At 43.1% G+C, this 16,721-nt stretch overlaps 1 protein-coding gene across 1 annotated transcript in view; it reads left to right on the top strand.

Annotated features, from left to right (window-relative positions):
* The first annotated feature begins 1,204 nt into the window (after window positions 1-1,204).
* The window catches only part of ARHGAP32 (Rho GTPase activating protein 32), a 229,760-nt gene continuing 214,243 nt past the window's right edge, over window positions 1,205-16,721 (top strand). Inside the window, exon 1 of the mRNA XM_041414024.1 lies at window positions 1,205-1,256. The gene's annotated coding sequence lies outside the window, so the exon portion shown is untranslated. The remainder of the gene's footprint in view (window positions 1,257-16,721) is intronic.

The following is a 16,721-nucleotide window of genomic DNA, read 5'->3' as shown; positions in this document are numbered from 1 at the left end:
CTCTGGATCAGCTCCAGCACCTCACACATCCCTGAATTCCAAATATACCTCATCAATGTGTATAAATATATAAAGAGGGGGTGCTAAGAAGGTGGACCAGACTCTGCTCCATGGTACCAGCAACACACAAGAGGAACAGGCAGGAACTCATGCACGGGAAGTTCCAGCTGACCATGAGGAAGAACTTCTGCCCTGTGCAGTCATCAAGCACTGAACAGACTGGCCAGAGAGGGTGCGGAGTGTCCCTCACTGGAGACATTCCAGAACACACTGGACACAATTCTGTGCCCTGTACTCTGGGATGGCCCTTCTGGAGAGGGGACCTAGGACCTGATGACCCTCTGCATCCCCTCCAGCCTCAGCCATCGTGGGATTCTGTGAAATACTCCCAGAACCTTCACAGTCCCACTCAGCTCTCACACCAGGCCCCTCTTCTCCTGGCCCCAAACCAGCCACACCAGGCAGTGCTTTCCCGCACTGAGGAGAAAACATTTCCCTTGCCATTACCAGCACTCCAGCTGAGGTGGCTTTGGTCCCAGAATTCCAGAGTAATTTGGGTTGGAAAAGACCTCTGAGACCATGGAGTCCACCCTGTGACCGATCCCTACCTTGTTACCCAGCCCAGCTGAGTGCTGCTTCCAGTCATTCCTTGGACAGCACCAGGAACAGGGACTCCACCACCTCCCTGGGCAGCCCCTTCCAACATCTAATCATCCTTTCTGGGAAGAAATTCTTCCTGATGCCGGACCTAAACCTCCTCTGGTGCAGGTTAAGCCTATGTGCTCTCATCCTCTCGTTTTTCCTTGGGGGTAGAGCCCGACGCTCAGGCTACAGCCTCCTGCTAGGGCGTGGGAGAAGGGGACACGCTGCCCTGCCAGCCCGAGCCGGCATGCTGAACTCCCTCCTCCGTGCCCTCCTCACGACCACCCCGACACCGCACCATCCTTCGGCCCCGTCATCCCTCCCTTCACCCACCTATCCCTCTCTCCATCTCTTTTTCCCTCCCTCAGCCGCCGCCTCACGCCCGCCCTTCCCGGCGTCGGGGCGGAGCCGGCGGCAGCAGCAGCGCGCATGGGCCCCGCCGCCTGTGCCTGAGCGGGGGGCGTGTGCCGGACGCGGATCCCCCTCGCCGGGCCCTTGCGGCCCCTTCCTGGCGGCTCCTCCTTACCTGCGGCGGCCGCGGCCATGGCGCTGCGGGCGGCGGGACGGGGCTGCTGAGCGGCGGTCGGGGCGCGGCCCCGCGGCGGCGGAGCGAGGTGAGCGCGGCCAGCAGAGGGAAGGGCTGAGGGGACAGGTCGGCACAGCACCGGCGGTCGCGATAGTGTCGCGACAGCGCCCTGCAGGTCGTGAGGGCGGCGCTGGGGTGGGTGATGGGGCGCGCGCCGCGGCCGCTGCCGCCATGGGCGGGAGAGAAAAAGGAAAAAGCCCCGAATAAAAGCACTCGTGGGTTTGTCGTGGCGGGGTTTTGTTCGTCCCGGGGCTCCCCCGCTTCCTGCCCTTTTCCCGACCCTGGAGCTCCGCCCGTGTCGCTGGGGGTCTCCCAGGTGGGCTATTTCTCCTGTGGCCGGGGAACAATCACTGGCAAGGAGGGACAATGGGCATTTCAGCCCATGCGTGCCATCCCCGCGTGGGGACGCGGCTTTGTGCCGGCTCCATTGTCCTGCTGCCCTTTGTGCGGCTGCTGCCGGCACGCGGGGTTCGTGTCCGGGGACGGCCCTCCCCGGGGACGGTGTGAGCAGCGCCCAACAGGTGCTACGTGTGCTCGCGGAGGTGGTTCATCCAAATCATCTCCGTCAGCTTCCCGCCCAGTCACAGAAGGAGGCGAGCGGTGGATGCCGGAGTGAGGTTTATGGGGAAGGATCCATAACACTTCTGGGCTCTGAGTGAGCAATGGCAGCTTGGGAAGAAGGTAAATGAGCCTTGGAAATTCACACGTGGGTACTCAACCTATGGTGCAGTTTTTTCTGCAAACCGTGTGTCCCATCTTGTTCTCCCTTGGAAATGTATCCTCTGTGGCAAACGGCTGCTCCAGACCTATCGAGGGCTGCTGGATTGTTTGAAGGTGATGGGAACTAGTCAGTTTTTGTTCGTTCTCCGTCCTTTCCACGTGAGATTGTGCAGAAAACAGCACTTTGGACAGAGGCTTGGACAGCCTCCGTGGGCGCCCAGTTTGTTGTCTTGGTGGGTCCTGGCACTGGGAAGAATGCAATTGAGAGGAATAGGTGGAAAGACAACAAGGTAGAAGCTTAAAATATGCCATTTAATTTCAAGAAACAGCTTTAAGTGTGCAATCCAAAGGTGACCAGACACTCTTCTTTGAGATTAACTGAATGAGTTGGTTTCCAGGACTCTTAAAATCTATTTCAGGTGTTTAAGGTTGGAGCTTCTGCAGAAGAGGGACAAATATCCTGCATGTGCTTATTGAGAATGTGCCGTTTCTTTCCCACTGTACAGTTGTCTTTTCTTTCTAAAATCAGGTTAGCCTTGAGTGAGCAATTTATTTTGACTGGTAAGTAAAATATTATATATTCTTCATGATAAAAGAGCAGTAAATAGTTCTTGTGTTCGGACTGGTTTGTTTTCATGAAACTTATCGGAGCCTTACCAGGATGTGTGCATGTGGAGCTGATGGGTTTGTAGTGTTTGAACACGTTGGAGCCAGCTGCAAGAATTTAAATTCTAGTCATTTGAGAGCATATGGTGATAGAGATAATAAAGTGGGGGAAAATGGGGTCAGTCTGGCAAAATGCAAAACCTGTTACTTAGGGAAACAGAACTGAAAGTGTTACTGTGGTATTAATGCCATGTATGATGTACAGAAGAAATATTAGTTCATTGCCAGAAGCAAATTATTAGCCAGTCTTTCAGCTTGTGGTCTTAATCTGGGGTTTGTTTTTTTGAAGTGCTCTTTGTTTCTTCAGAAACACGACAAATTCATCTGAGGCAAGATAGCAGAAATATCAGAGAGCTGCTTTTGTTTTTGGGTTTTGTGTCCAGTTTGTAGCTGGATGTTGCAGTGGTTTTGTATCACTTGCTGCTGCTGGGTTGTGAAATATCAGGATCACAGCCCTTAACAATCTGTTTTCTGTAGTGCAAAACGAGGGTAATGATGATCATCGTGTTCAATTTAAGGGGGATGACTGCAGTGGTGACTTACTGGCTGGAGAGAAGATCCCAGAGGGAGTAGAGGAAATCCAGCAAAAAAGGGGAATAGTGCTACTTTGGCCATTTTCCCCCTGGGCTTCTGGTTCTTTTGTGAACTTCTGAAAAGGAAATGTCATTTTGCTGTCTGAGTGCATTGTTTTGAATGAAGTGTCAGACCACATTATGGGGATGATTCCAGTCAAGTTCCCCCATTTCAAAACAAACACGTCAAATACTGTAATATATTTGTACAAAAGGTCAGTGTGTTTTGCAGGATCCCAATGTCAATATTTCCAAAAATAAATTATGTTTTTCATACTTTATTATGGCTAGAATAGTTTTTGTAAGAGAGAAGAATTGAGATGGGTTCCCTTGGCATTTGTGAACTGCTCTCCACCAGTAAGAGGAACATGTTGGCTTTTTCATGAACTGGGGGATTATTTTCATTTGCATTTCCTCAAAATATTCTTACCTTCCCAGTAGTTCTGATTCCAGCGGCTATGACCAAGGCAAGAGCAATTGTCTCTCCTGGTGCCAGGGTAAGGACAAAAAGGGAAGACGATGTAGGTAAATTTGTAAATTTTGGCTGCAGAACCAAATTGGTCCTGTGGGACTGTGAGCACGGGTGGCCTCTGCCAGGTGTGGTGTCCACAGGGCCAGGTCCTCTCCCACGTGTGCTCCTCACCTGCAGCTCCTGGATCTGGATTCAGCCTTCTCTGTGCAGCAGCAGCACCGTATTCCTGCAAGGCTGATGAGCTTGCTGCTTGTATGGATTTGATGATGGGCCAGGTAGGTCCAAGCTGAGAAGGATCCTGACCGAGCTGTTGTTCCCCACCAGACTCGTGTAGGAATTTGAACTTGAGCACGTTGTGAGTCTGTGCTTCCAGCAGTGGAGATAGTTCTGCGTTTCTGTTCGGCTCTGGTAGCTGCTCTTGGGATATCAGATATTGCAATAAAAGAGAAACGGATTGCAGTGTTTATCAACTTTTAAAGTCCATAACAGCTTTCCTTGAAAAAATCAGTTATTTTGCTATTTGGAGTGAGGCAGGTCAACAACTCTGGGCATTCGGAGCATGTCATTTCCCAGTGGTTTCTATTCTTATGCTAATCCTTTGAGCGGGCTGGCTGAGAGCTGTTGGAGAGGAGGGGTGTGCACATCGAGGACACTAAAGAGAAGCCATTTTTTGTACTTATTGTTATGCAGATTAGGTTTTCCAGACAACCAGAATTTGGAGAATCGTGTAACCCGAGGATGTGATGCTTCGGGTCAAGAGTAATTTAGCAATTCTAACCCGGTTTGGCTGAAACTGTTCCTCTTCAATATTAATTTTGAGAGTTTTTGTTTGCTTTGCTTAGGTTTAATTTTTGAAATTCCGTGTTGTAGCTGAAAGGTTATCTTTGCTGCTGAATTAAACTTGGAAAACTTCAGTTTTCAATTTTTTAATTACTGTGATGGGTAAGAAGTGTAGGAAGGCAGCGAAACTGAGTTGCTCATTTGAATCCTTGTTCTGTTTTTGTCTGTGCCTTGCTGTGTTTCTCCCACACTGTCTGCGAGCCCTCAATTCCTGCAGTGCTAAAGATTTTAGATATGTATAGATTATTGAGTAGTTTGTGCATGTTCCTAGGGAAGTGTGTGTGCCACTGGAAACCAGGTAAAAGATGTAAATCTCATTCACAAGATTTCCTTGTTGTATATTGGTTTTCCAAGATTGCTTTAGAAATATGAGGTACTGGAGAAGTCTGAAGGAGATGCTCCAAGTTATGATTTTGTTGCCCAGAACAGGAAACTGTAGCTGTTTGTGGCCTCTGTCTTGTATAATGTCCCCAATAATATATGGAATTTCTGCAGTGCAAAGTGCTGGGGCTGTTAAGCATATTAAGAAGTCTCTGGGTGTTTATTTCAGTGGTGTTTTGTGGTTCTGAGGTCTCCGCTCACTGCAGCAGATCCGCTTATCCATATTTGTGTGTAGTGTTGGATTCTTTGGAAGTGTGCAAAATAATTAAAAACCGCCCTTTAAACTATTTAGTAAATTGGATTTGCTTTGCCAGCAGTGGAACAGGAAGTTAATCGTGTTTAAGCTGATGTTGACTTTTCCAATCTGATTTTCCCTGGGAAGAAACTTTACTACCTAGTTGTTAAACGCACAGTTAATTACCTGCTGATTGGTTAAGCTGATAAACCAATGCTACCAGGTTTTCTGTAATCAAGTTGGTAAATGTGCTTCCTCATGCTATTGTCTTGCTTTATGATTAAACCCAGTGTTAACCCTCATCATGCTCACGATTTAAATGTATTTAGTATTGTCAGGTGACGATTGACTCTGAAGTTACCATTCAGTGGATGTTCTTACTCTGTGCTTAGGTTACACATATGTAGTTCTGGAGTTCATAGTGTCATCTCTTAATGTTCTATGAGAATATGGCTCAGCAGCTTTTAACCCATAGTTTAGAAAATAAGATATATCTCCACTTTTAAAAATAGTTGTTGTAGGCACCTTTAATGTCTTTCAGTCTTGTTTCAGTAGCTATGTTGCAACATTTTGATTGTGTCCTGACATGGTCTGAGTTGAAGCAATAGCTGTGTATCTGTTACTGATCAATGAATCATTCACCCTCTTGTTCATCTCAGTTACTTTTGCTGATGAGGAAGCTGCAATTGCTGCCCCTCCATCGCGTCCCTGGTGCGCCTGGGGCTTTTGCCTGCCCTCATCTCGGTACTGCTGTTTGTGGGTAGAATACATTGATTTTTAGTGTATCCATTATAACTCATTAAGAATCAGAGAGGAACTGGAGTTTCTCCAATTTCCACCATCAATTCTTTACACCAGGACTGCAAGCACTTTGGAGCCTGGCTTCCTATGGATTTCAGGATAAAATTAAATGCTTAAATATCCTTGCGGTTTTTTGTTGGATGGAGGGACAATTGGTGAGCCACAGTTGTGGCCTTAGGTCTTCTGGTGGCAGCTCTTCCAATGGGTGAATTGCTTTTAAGATATGTGGATGAAAGGTGGTTTTCATAAGCTTTGTCATCCCTTTCTGGGAGATTGAGAAAATCAGTTTTCCCAAAAATATCTTTGATGGCAAGGTGTTAGGTTATGTGTGGTTTGAAAATTCTTGTTTCTTACAGAAAGACACATTTAATTCTCTGTGTATTTTGTTATCTGAGAGATATTTATTACTGACTAAAAACATTTATATTAAAATATTGAAGTTAAGTTGCTGTGCTTTTTTCCCCCTCTTTAATTTCAGTAACAATGTTTCCTGGCATTTGGGCCATGAACTTTCTGGCCTCGATACTCCGGATGCTCAAGGTGTCTGTGCTATTAAAATATTGAAGTTAAGTTGCTATGCTTTTTTTCCCCTCTTTAATTTCAATGTTTCCTGGCATTTGGGCCATGAACTTTCTGGCCTCGATACTCCGGATGCTCAAGGTGTCTGTGAGTTCTCTAGGGAAAAAGAGATAATGCAGTGCTTGGTGTTTTGAAAACAGTTTGTTTTTTTGGTGCCAGCTAAAACGAAGAAGTTTTCCAAATCTAAATGTTATAATTTGGCCATATTCTTAAAGACTTCACTAAGGCGTAAGTGTGGCTGTTATGAAGAATGTAGCTGGACAACCCTGTTTGTGCACAATTTTAATTGCTGCAAGAGTCTTTGAGTGTTTGCTGATATTTACCCTTTTCCTCCTTGTTATGATTCATGAATGTCTTCATTAGATTTCATAATAGGCAGTCTTGTGCCAGGCCTTTTGTGTTTGTGTTTTACAAGAAGCATCTCTAGAGTCAGCTCCCGCCTGCTGGGAACAATCAGTCTTTTAACAGGGTGATTTCAGTAGTTTTTAAAATTTATTTTGACTTCAAAAAGACTATTATCTTGCTCGATAATGCACCTTGCTTGTTCTTGTCCCCAAATTTACATAGCAACAGATACAATGTGGTGGAATCTTTACGAATTTTATCAACAATTTGCATATCAACTCTTCATGGACTATGAATACATTTCAGTAGCTGCTTTCCATAACTTGCCCTTATGATTATCATCTTATCCCTTACACTCTGTCAGGGATAGAAATGAAAATTGCTGTTTGGGTATCATGATTTGCTGTTAATGATTATATATGTGTATTTATAATGTATGGATGATGATACCACTTTTGTACTAAAATATAAAATGTAGTTTTTTTTGTAAAACTCACAAATGGATGAGCAATAGCTATAAATGTTCAGGTAAACCAAAATGAATTCTTTGGCACAATCTGTAAACCAGAAACCAGAATGTGTTGCTCCTTCCTCGCTTCTAGGAATCTGCAGAGGTGTAATATGTCCACTGGAGGTTGAGTCAGTAAGGAGTACTTGATTTTTATTTCAGCAAAAGTTCTGATAACTTATTTTTGGAAGTGTAAATGACATTCCATAGTCATCCTGTTGCACGATGCACAAGGCAAGCTTCAGACGTAAAGTTCAGTCATTGGTAACTGCTGCAGCTTATTTCATTGAAGAAACAGGAACAAAAGTTTGTTTGTAACCACTCTGGAACTGAGAACAAAGGCTGCAGGGACCTTTGAACCCTTGTGGCTGTGCATCTGAAGGAGGAATTGTTCAGGAATGGGAAAAACTGCCAGAAGACCAGGGATTTGCTTTTCCCGACAACTTTCTCCAGCAGTGTTCAATGACTGCATTTAAAGCAAAAAAAAAAAAAAAAGTTGGTTAATTGGAAGACTCCCTTACTTATTCTTCCCACCAAGCTCTGATTTGATAATCAAGCATGCTGGGATGGTTATTCTTACCTTTTTTTTCACCAAGGCAAGCTTTGAACAAATGAGTGTGTGTGCTCTCTTTTTCTGGGAGAAATCTTAATGATTGATTGCATCTTTAAACATTTTGTTCTCTCTCAAATGTTCTGTGCTAGAGATTCTGGCGTGTGAAGCAATTTGTTTCCCCTGCTTCCTGGTGTTGTTCTGACTCCACAATTATTTTTCATTTCACTGGTAGCTGTCTCCTCAAGGAAGATGGTAGGGAATTATCAGTGTTCTGAAGAAATTGTTACTTCTTTGCAAAATGTGTTGACTGGCACATTGGGTCTCCCGTGGGTTGTCCGGCGTGAAGGTTCTGCTGCAGGCAGCGATTTGTGCCTTATCATTCACCTTCATTAATTTTACAAGGCTTAAGCAGAGGATGGGCTGCACTGGATGAACAGATTCTCCAAATTGCTTCGTGCAGAGGGAGAGAAACCACAGTATTGAGAGTTTATTATTTTTCCTTGAGTAGTGAACATAACACACCAGCTGGAAGAAACAGAGTTGTTCATTTATATTTCTCATCCTGGACATGCAGCTCATAAGTGTGCTCAGGCATGCGTGAAATGTGCGTGTCTGTCCCTCTTTCCCCTGCTGGAGAAACACTCCGTGCTGCTCCGCAGTTCCGGACAGAAGGGAGAAGCTGGGTTTGCCCCTTAGGAATTGAATTAAGTGCAAAACAAGTGGAGGCATGGAATGAGACCTGGAATCTAGTTGTCTTTGTGCAGTCACCCTTGGAGAGGAAGCGTCACACCAGTTTGCAGCCAGGTGATGTTTGTGGCTGCAGCCACCTGAGTGAGAGCTTTTCTTGGGGGGTTCCCTGCATACCTTGTTCCCAGAAAAGCACAGAAGGAGTTGGGAAAGCTCCAGATACCAGAAAGAGGAGTCAGCTATTTGGTATGATTTGGCTGACAGATAAGTATTTTAAGCAGTGATTTTTCTTGCTGCTAGAGAGAAAAAAAAATCCATTTCTTTCAAATTATCAGTGGCCTCCAGTCCTTCACCCCTTTTTCCTTTTCCCTGAGGGATGCACGCATGGGGTGGCACTCAGGGTGAGGCTGTTGTAGATCCTTGTCATCTGTTCAGCCTGCCTTTTCAGCTGTCCTGAATGATAGCAGCTCTCAAATGTCTTGTCTTAGTTCTTAAAACTGTTGATCTCTTTCTAACCTCTGGCTGCAGTTTCTCTGAGGCTGGGCTGTGGGGAAATTCAGCTTTGTAAACCTGGTTCCCAGGAGCATGGCAAAACTGTGTGGTGATTGCCCTTGTCTTTGAAGTTCTTTATGGGATATGAATTGGTTGTCACTGTGCTCTTGACTTTCTCCCCTGTTAAGATACGGAGCAGCTTGAGCTGCTCAAGTAACCTACGTTCAGTCATCCGTACACAGAACAATTGCCAATTGCATAAGGAAGCCAATACGCCCGTGGCTATTTAGTTATGTAGCCATATTGTATTAATTTAAGAAGAATGTAACTGTCTGGAGTGCAGCTTAGGAGCTTTCTTAACAGTTTCACCTAGATTGCAAGAAAACTTAATTCTGTGATTGCATCCTTTGCTGGAGGTACTCTTTGCATTTCCTGTTTGGCAAATGCCAGGGTTAACAATTAAACCTCAGTTAACATCCACGATTAAAACTGGAAATGAAAACATATAGATCGGTGTTTTAGAAAACTTAATTTGTCAGTTATTTGTCAGTTCTTATCTCTAGCAAACGTGTGGAGGAGGGATGCCATATGGCTGCTAAATATAACTCAACTCGCTCCTGAAAGCAGTTGAAAAAGTACAGAAGTTCACAATCTGGTATCCGTGTTGTTAATAAGAATGTGCTGCAGAATTGGAGTGCAGACTAAGGTAATGGGAAGAGAGCCAAAAGTAATCCAGTGAAATGTAAGTATTTCCGGTGGTAGGTGATGAGGGCTGACACACTGGGGAGGTGCTCAGCATCCTGCAGACACTGGACCCTTCTCAGCAGTGTCTGTGCAGTGGAAGGATGGCAGGAGCAGCCCAGTTACACCAGTTCTGCTCACCACCCTCCTATCCTTGTTTGCTTTAAATATTTGCACTGCTGCAGCCCAGTGCTGGGCTGGTTTAGAACTCGACTTGCTGGAGCTGTGTGAATAAGACCAGGAACACAGGGCTGTGGTGGCAAGGCTTGAGAGTAGTAATTCACAACTTTTAATTCTGTTTTTAAAATTTTTCATAATACTAACATTTGTGGGTTTTTTTGTGGACATACTACCAAAATACATGTGATCCCATGTTTTAAGGATACAGCTATAGTTGAAATATGGGAGCATTTTTAGTAAATATTTTCAAATTGTATCTGTGCATGCATTTGAAGGAAGTGTAAATTAGTCACACACCTTGCAATGGAGTGTTTCTATGTATTTTTGAGCAGTGGATATTTTATGTGAAATACTTTGATTGTGAAATACCAATCTATAAAGGAGATTAGTTATTTTCTGATGGAAAAACCTGTGAATAAAGGAGAGCTCCAAAATACTTGTGATTTCCTCCCCCCTCAAAAAAAAAAAAAAAAAAAAAAAAAAAAAAAAAAATTACCCACCCTGCTGTCCTGCCATACTGCCATAGTGTCCATCTCACTCCTCTTTTTGAATGCAACCATCCAGAATAGGTGTTGAGCTGATTTAGCAAAACACTTTAATATATGTCTAATGTTAATCCAAGGGCTCCTGATAGGATAAAAGGCATTGCTGAACTGAGACAGAAATATCTGATAGGAAAAGCTTATCCTGGAAAAGAATCAGAAGAGAAACTGTATTGGTTATATTCCTTCAGGCCTTTAAAATATTTCAAAGGGATGAGTGCAGACTTTCTGATGGGGTTTTGGTGGCTAAAAATGCAGTTATACAAATCACAGCTTGTTGGGGCAGGGAGAATAAATTTATGCACTTGAACATGTGCTCGTCCACTGTTTTCTCTGAAGTTGAATTACAGACAACAAGAATGCGCTTTGTTGTTCTTTAATAATAAATAACAGCATAGCAGTTTTGATCTTCAAAGCACTGCTCAGACCTTAATTAATCTTCATAATACTCCTGTGAGAGACTTAAAAACACTGGAGCAGTATTTTGGGCAAGGAGCTCCTTAGCATGGAGATGTGGAGGGTTTGCTCTGGGCCACATTGTCAGGGCCAGCTGGGACAGTTGCTCAGAGATTCTTGGCACTGGGAGCTTTGGCTGCTTCTGGGGGCAGTGTTGCTTTTCTCATTTATGTGTTAAAATTTCAGAAAAATTTGAATACACAAAAAGCTGCAGTTCTTTAAATTATTTTGGATTTCCAGCTGAGTGTTAACTTATGCATATGCATGTTGGAATTTCCCTGTTGCATATTCCTGTAGGCAGGAAAGTGCAGAAGGTTTGTGTCAGTGCAGTTCTGTAGGAGCAGGTATGGAAAATGCATTTCAGAAAGCCTGGGTCACAACTTTGGTGAAAATGAAGGTAGAAAATAAAAGTATGTAAGTCTTTAAAAGAGTCTATCATAAATACATAGAAAGTGTCTCTCAGTGTACCTTCCCTAATCTTCCTAATTATTTGTGTTTAAAATAAAGAGAAGAAGGAGAATTAATGTAGATGCTGGTTTTCAAGGTTTTTCCAAGGTAATTGCTGATTGGAGTTTCAGGACAGATTTAGGCAGTACATTGCCTACATTTGGAGAATAAAATAGGAATGACAAAATGAACTAAGACTGTTCAACTCACCTGGACAAACAGTTCAGAAGGAATTATAATGTAAACTCTTGAAATAATCCTGTGTGACCAGTGGGATCCAGGCTTGTTACATGTGCATTTTTCTCACAAACAGGAGGAGGGAGTTCATTGAGAACTGATTACTGCTTCAGATAAGGAACCCAAAACATGAGCTGTCAGGAGAAATGCAGAGGTGTATCACAGTGTTCACATCTGTGTTTGCTTCTGACATAACAGACCCAAGGGCAGAATGTTTAATGTTTTGTTCAATACTGTGTAAACTCAAACTAGCTTTTCAGAAACTGGGATGCTTCAAAATCATGAGTAGCTCCTGACTGGTGTTTTTGTACTGAGCTCTGTGAATGCTTTGGCGTTGTAATTTCTGCTGGAGGTTGCACCAATTTGCATGAGGAATGAACGTGGGACTGGCTGGTGAAGCAGAAAGCTGACAACCCATTATACAGGTCTGAAGGATTCCTCAGCATGAAGAGCAAAGTCAGCAGAATCCTGGAGCCAAACACCAGAAAAGCCCGGTGCACTTAACCTGGTGACCTTGTCATCTTGGAGAAACCTTGCAGGATGATGCTCCCAGAACTGCTGGGGTGAAGGTCTTTTCAGCATCCTCTTCTGAGCCTATTATTTGGCCCATGGGTTCCCAGGGGAAATCTGTGAAATGTTTAAGTGTCTTTTAAAAATTAATTAGAAATGCAGTGATTTAGGCTGACTCAAGCATCCATATGGATACTGCACTTTTATTTTGGATGCAAGGTGCAAATAAAATGTCCAAATGGAAAAGCTGTAAGAAGTTTCAAGAGTTCTGAACTATCAAGTCTAATCTTCTATTCTAAATACTATTGACATTTTTATTAACAAAGTTCTGCAAATAGTGTTTAACTCTGTTGGCTTTCCTGTTCTTTCACATTTTTGATATATTAGAGCAGCAAATCTTGATTTAACAGAGGGCAGAATATATCCTCGTTACAGAACTGCAACCCCATAACCCATAAAATGCATGAGGGGTAAAATCTTCTCTAGGTCTTCCTTCTCTAACTTTGTTACTTCATTTCTGAAGGCTTCTCAGAGGTGTTCAGAGGGATAAATTAAACATTAACAAACAAGTTGGAAAATAATTTGTGTATTTTAATTTTCCAGGTACTGTGACAATGAGGAGGGTTTTGATTGCTGAACAGTCACATGGTTCTGGACCAGCTGTGTCTGATAATGGATAAGTGAAATCCCATGGCATATGCTTTGGGACAGGCAGAGATCTTCTACCTTTCTGAAGCACACACTGCTGAAATGCTTCTGGTTAAAAATGACTGCAGTTATTGGACTTGCCTACCTTTCACAAGATTTTAAAGCTATTTATGCAAATAGCAATTTCAGTGAGATGACAGTAGGACCCAGGAGCTGTTTGTTGTGGGGTTTTCATGCCTCCTTGAACTAATTTCTGGCCCTAATTGTGTGCATACACGTGTACTGCTCCTGCACTCTCATGTGAATTTCCCGAGAAGGATCTTTTCTTCCCTCCCAGCAAGGCATTGCCTCACCAGAGCCAGATTCTGGGAGTGGTGACACTCGTATCTTCTTAAAATGAGGAAAAATCTAATTTTAAGAAATTTTTAAATAATTAAAAAAAAAAAGATTTAAAATAATTTGAAAATCTCATTAGTATTGCTGACAGTTTATCTACCCAATAAGGACTTTTAGAAATGAAGATGGAGGTATTTGACGTGTTAATTCATGGGCATGTATAGATGAGTTAAAGTATTCACTTCCAAGCCTTCTAATTCATGCCTGAAATTTTATCAGCACATTGCTAGACAAAGTGCTGTATATGAAGGGCTAGACAGTGTATGGAGATTTGAAAGTTCTCACTGTTATATTTAATTTTCGTAAATAAATTCATAGGCAACTTGTTCTTTCCCCAGTGCTGCATATTCTAAATCTCACTAATCTGTGTGGCATTCAAATCCATACAGCAGGCCTTGTAAAACTCAGGGAAGCGGTGCATAGATTTTCTCCAGTTGGTTCAGCAGCTCTTGAGCTCAGCAAATCCAACAAACCAGTAACTCTGAAGAACTTGGGTTCTTCTTGTTGCTTAGGACAGGGGTAAAGAAATAGTCTGTTTCAAATGGGAGTAGTGTGTGGGTTCAGTGAGTGTTGTCTTCACTCTGCTTGCATCAGTGGCACTGGTTCTTTGTGGGGTGAATTGACACTTCTGAGCACTGAACTCCTGCCCTGTGTTTGCCTGGTGTTTGAAAGGATTAATGCATGGACAATGTGTGGATTTCCTTGTGTCACTGCTTGTTCCTGCTTGTGGGGAAATCCACACGATTCAGAGAATGGTTTTTGAGAGATGATTTGTGAAGGTTGTTTGCTGACTGACATATGGTGTGGCATACGGTGCTATTTACCACCTCAGAGTCTGAACTTACAGGGAAATGTTTTTTTTTTAAACATTTAACTCTATTAAGTACTTGTAGACATCTTCCAACATTGCCCTGGCCAAGTCAATTTACACTTTCCTCTTATTCAGCTTCTCCCATCTGTTTGTGACTATTTTCTTCCCTTTTTTTATTCTATAAATAGATTTTAGAGTTTCAAGGGCTGAGGGTCTCAGTAGCATCAAGCACTTGCAAATCTCTCTTAGCTTTTTACCTGCAGCCTCCAAGGTGTCTTGTCTCAGACCTTGCTATGGTGTGCAAATGGAACCCAGGCCAACTGCTGGACTGAAAATAATGCTAATACAGCCTGGTGTAACATCATCTTTCCAAGTTATCCTATTTCTCCCCTGGAGTAGCAAACTTTTGAAACAGTGTTAGTGAAGATGAAGAAATGATGTCAAGAGGTGCCATTTTTTGGTTAAAAATCTGGTTTTTAGAGGAAAAAGAAAAAAAAAATAATAGGGGACAAAATTGTTATCTTAAAACTTTGGCAAATGGAGCTTTGAGATGATGGAGTTTCTGGAAGACTACATCAATCCTTTTTGCCCTGGTGGGAGATGTTGAAATAAAAAGGCTTCAAAGGGAGAAAAATGCTGTGGGCTTTTCAAGCACAACTTGTGATACCATGGAAGTTGCTGGTGGTTTTGCTTTCTTCCAGCTGGGCCTGTGTAGGTATTGCAATGAAGACACTGTTTATTTGCTTTTATATTATTGCATTTTCAACAAATACTTTAAGTTTTTCCCTTTTATATGCAGAACTGCAAATCTTTAAGAACATGAACAGAAGTGGAACAAATGCTCAAGTGTAGATTTACATAAAAGAGACATGAAAAAAGGACCTGAAATACACCGGGACATGTAGAATGGTTTGTGTTTTCTGAGCTTGTTTCCATCTCTCTGGCTTATGTTATTGTCATTTCTCTAGCAGAGGCTGAAATTTTACAGAAAGAGAAATTAGGAATGTATACAAACACTTTGAGAATGTTTCCTCTGCTGCGGTTCTACTTTCGCTTCTTCCAGTCTCACTGGGAACATTCTGATTGAAGTGTGGGTCTACATCCTCATCAAACAGTGTCAGGGTCTGTGCCACTTCCCCCTGAGCAATCACTCACCTTGTGAGCATTCCTGTAGAGAGAAAGCAATAAATGGTTCTCCTCCCCCATGCCTCACCAATGCGACTCTGCCTTTTTCTTTTCTTTTTTTCCCTGAGTCATAAGGAAATGGTGGTCAAAGCTCTAAGCAATAAACCTGTATAGACTACTATAGCTGCTGCTTAAATGTTAAGGTGGTAGAAAATTTTTAAGTGAAGGTCCAGCCTCCATCCATTTCCTGTGTTTCCACTCTATCCCAGCTATATGGATAGAGAATCTCATTCCATGATGCTAAGTGTTGATATTTGTAATATTTTCAATGCAAATGGAAAGCAGCATGTAAAGAAAAGGGGATTTTACTTAGGTTATTAAGATCTTTGTGGTGTGAGGCTCTTTCACACAGCAGAAAAAAGTATTCTCTACTTATTGGAAGCTTTGCAAAGATTAAGAGATTCTAAACAGAAAAATCTGTGTGGATTTGTCATTTATAAGTTTGTTTCTTCAAGCCAGTGTTTATAACATGCAGAAGAGATTAAGGATGTCAGAACTGTACAGTAAGGAGGAGGCAATGTAGGTACCTAGTCTGATGCTTAAAATACAGAAGATAGCTGTAGGAGGCTTTCTTAACGAGATAAAACATCCTTGTGAAAGCGTTTAAATGAGGGCTGGTTTTGCTTACAGAGGCCATACATTTAAATAAGCTTAAAATGTAAACACAACTGCATGCCTTCATGGAGACATAAACCAACACGCCCTACCATGTTCCACTTCTCTCCCAGTGGGACTTTGTGCTATCCTAAGTTTGCCAAATGACACCTTTTTGTTGGTAATCAGGAAAATCGTCAATGTTTTGAGGTAAGTTTGAGTGTGTGTTACCCTACATACTGAAAGTTATGTGCTTAAAAACCTGGTACCATAGCAAAATCAGCTGATTATGGTGTCAAAGGGTTCCCTGCCTGAAGGAATATTGGGATGCCATCAGTCTGGTAGTCTTCTCCATTTCCTCTCTGCAGATGTTCTTCACAGGATCTTGGAATTCAGTGGAGGTGGAAAATGACATACCAAATGGAAGAGACCTTGTGCTCACAGCTCAGCCATTCCAGAAAGAGAGATAGCACAGGAAAATCCACCTACCAGTGGCCATAAGGGCCACTGTCTCAGTGCTGCTGGTGTTGAAGGGACATCTTTGTGATGTAAATGTCACTGGGACCCTGCTGACCCTCAGCTGGGATTTCTGCCCCACAGCAAGGAGATCATTAAAACTCCAGGTGTGATCCAAATGTGCCACTGCCTAAACCCCCGGGCTTTCTGTAGGGAATGGGTGGCCATGAGTGGGGGATTCCATCAAGGCTCCAGCTGCCTCCAAACCAATGGACAAGCCAATTTAAGGTGTCAGCAGGAAAGAAATGTGTTTGAGGTTCACCAGACCCAGTTGCAGTTGGTACTTTCTTGCAAAGCCAGATTTCCTTGAGTTTCAGTTCTGCACCGACTGCCAGCCAGGGCACAGCTGTGACCCAGCTGGATGCTGCAGCCCTGGACC

The sequence above is a fragment of the Onychostruthus taczanowskii genome, unplaced genomic scaffold (genome assembly GCF_017590055.1).
Source record: "Onychostruthus taczanowskii isolate IOZ18803 unplaced genomic scaffold, ASM1759005v1 scaffold43, whole genome shotgun sequence".
In the NCBI taxonomy this organism is placed as follows: domain Eukaryota; kingdom Metazoa; phylum Chordata; class Aves; order Passeriformes; family Passeridae; genus Onychostruthus; species Onychostruthus taczanowskii.
Note: the sequence above shows the minus strand (reverse complement) of the source record. Positions and strands in the feature narration are given on the sequence as shown.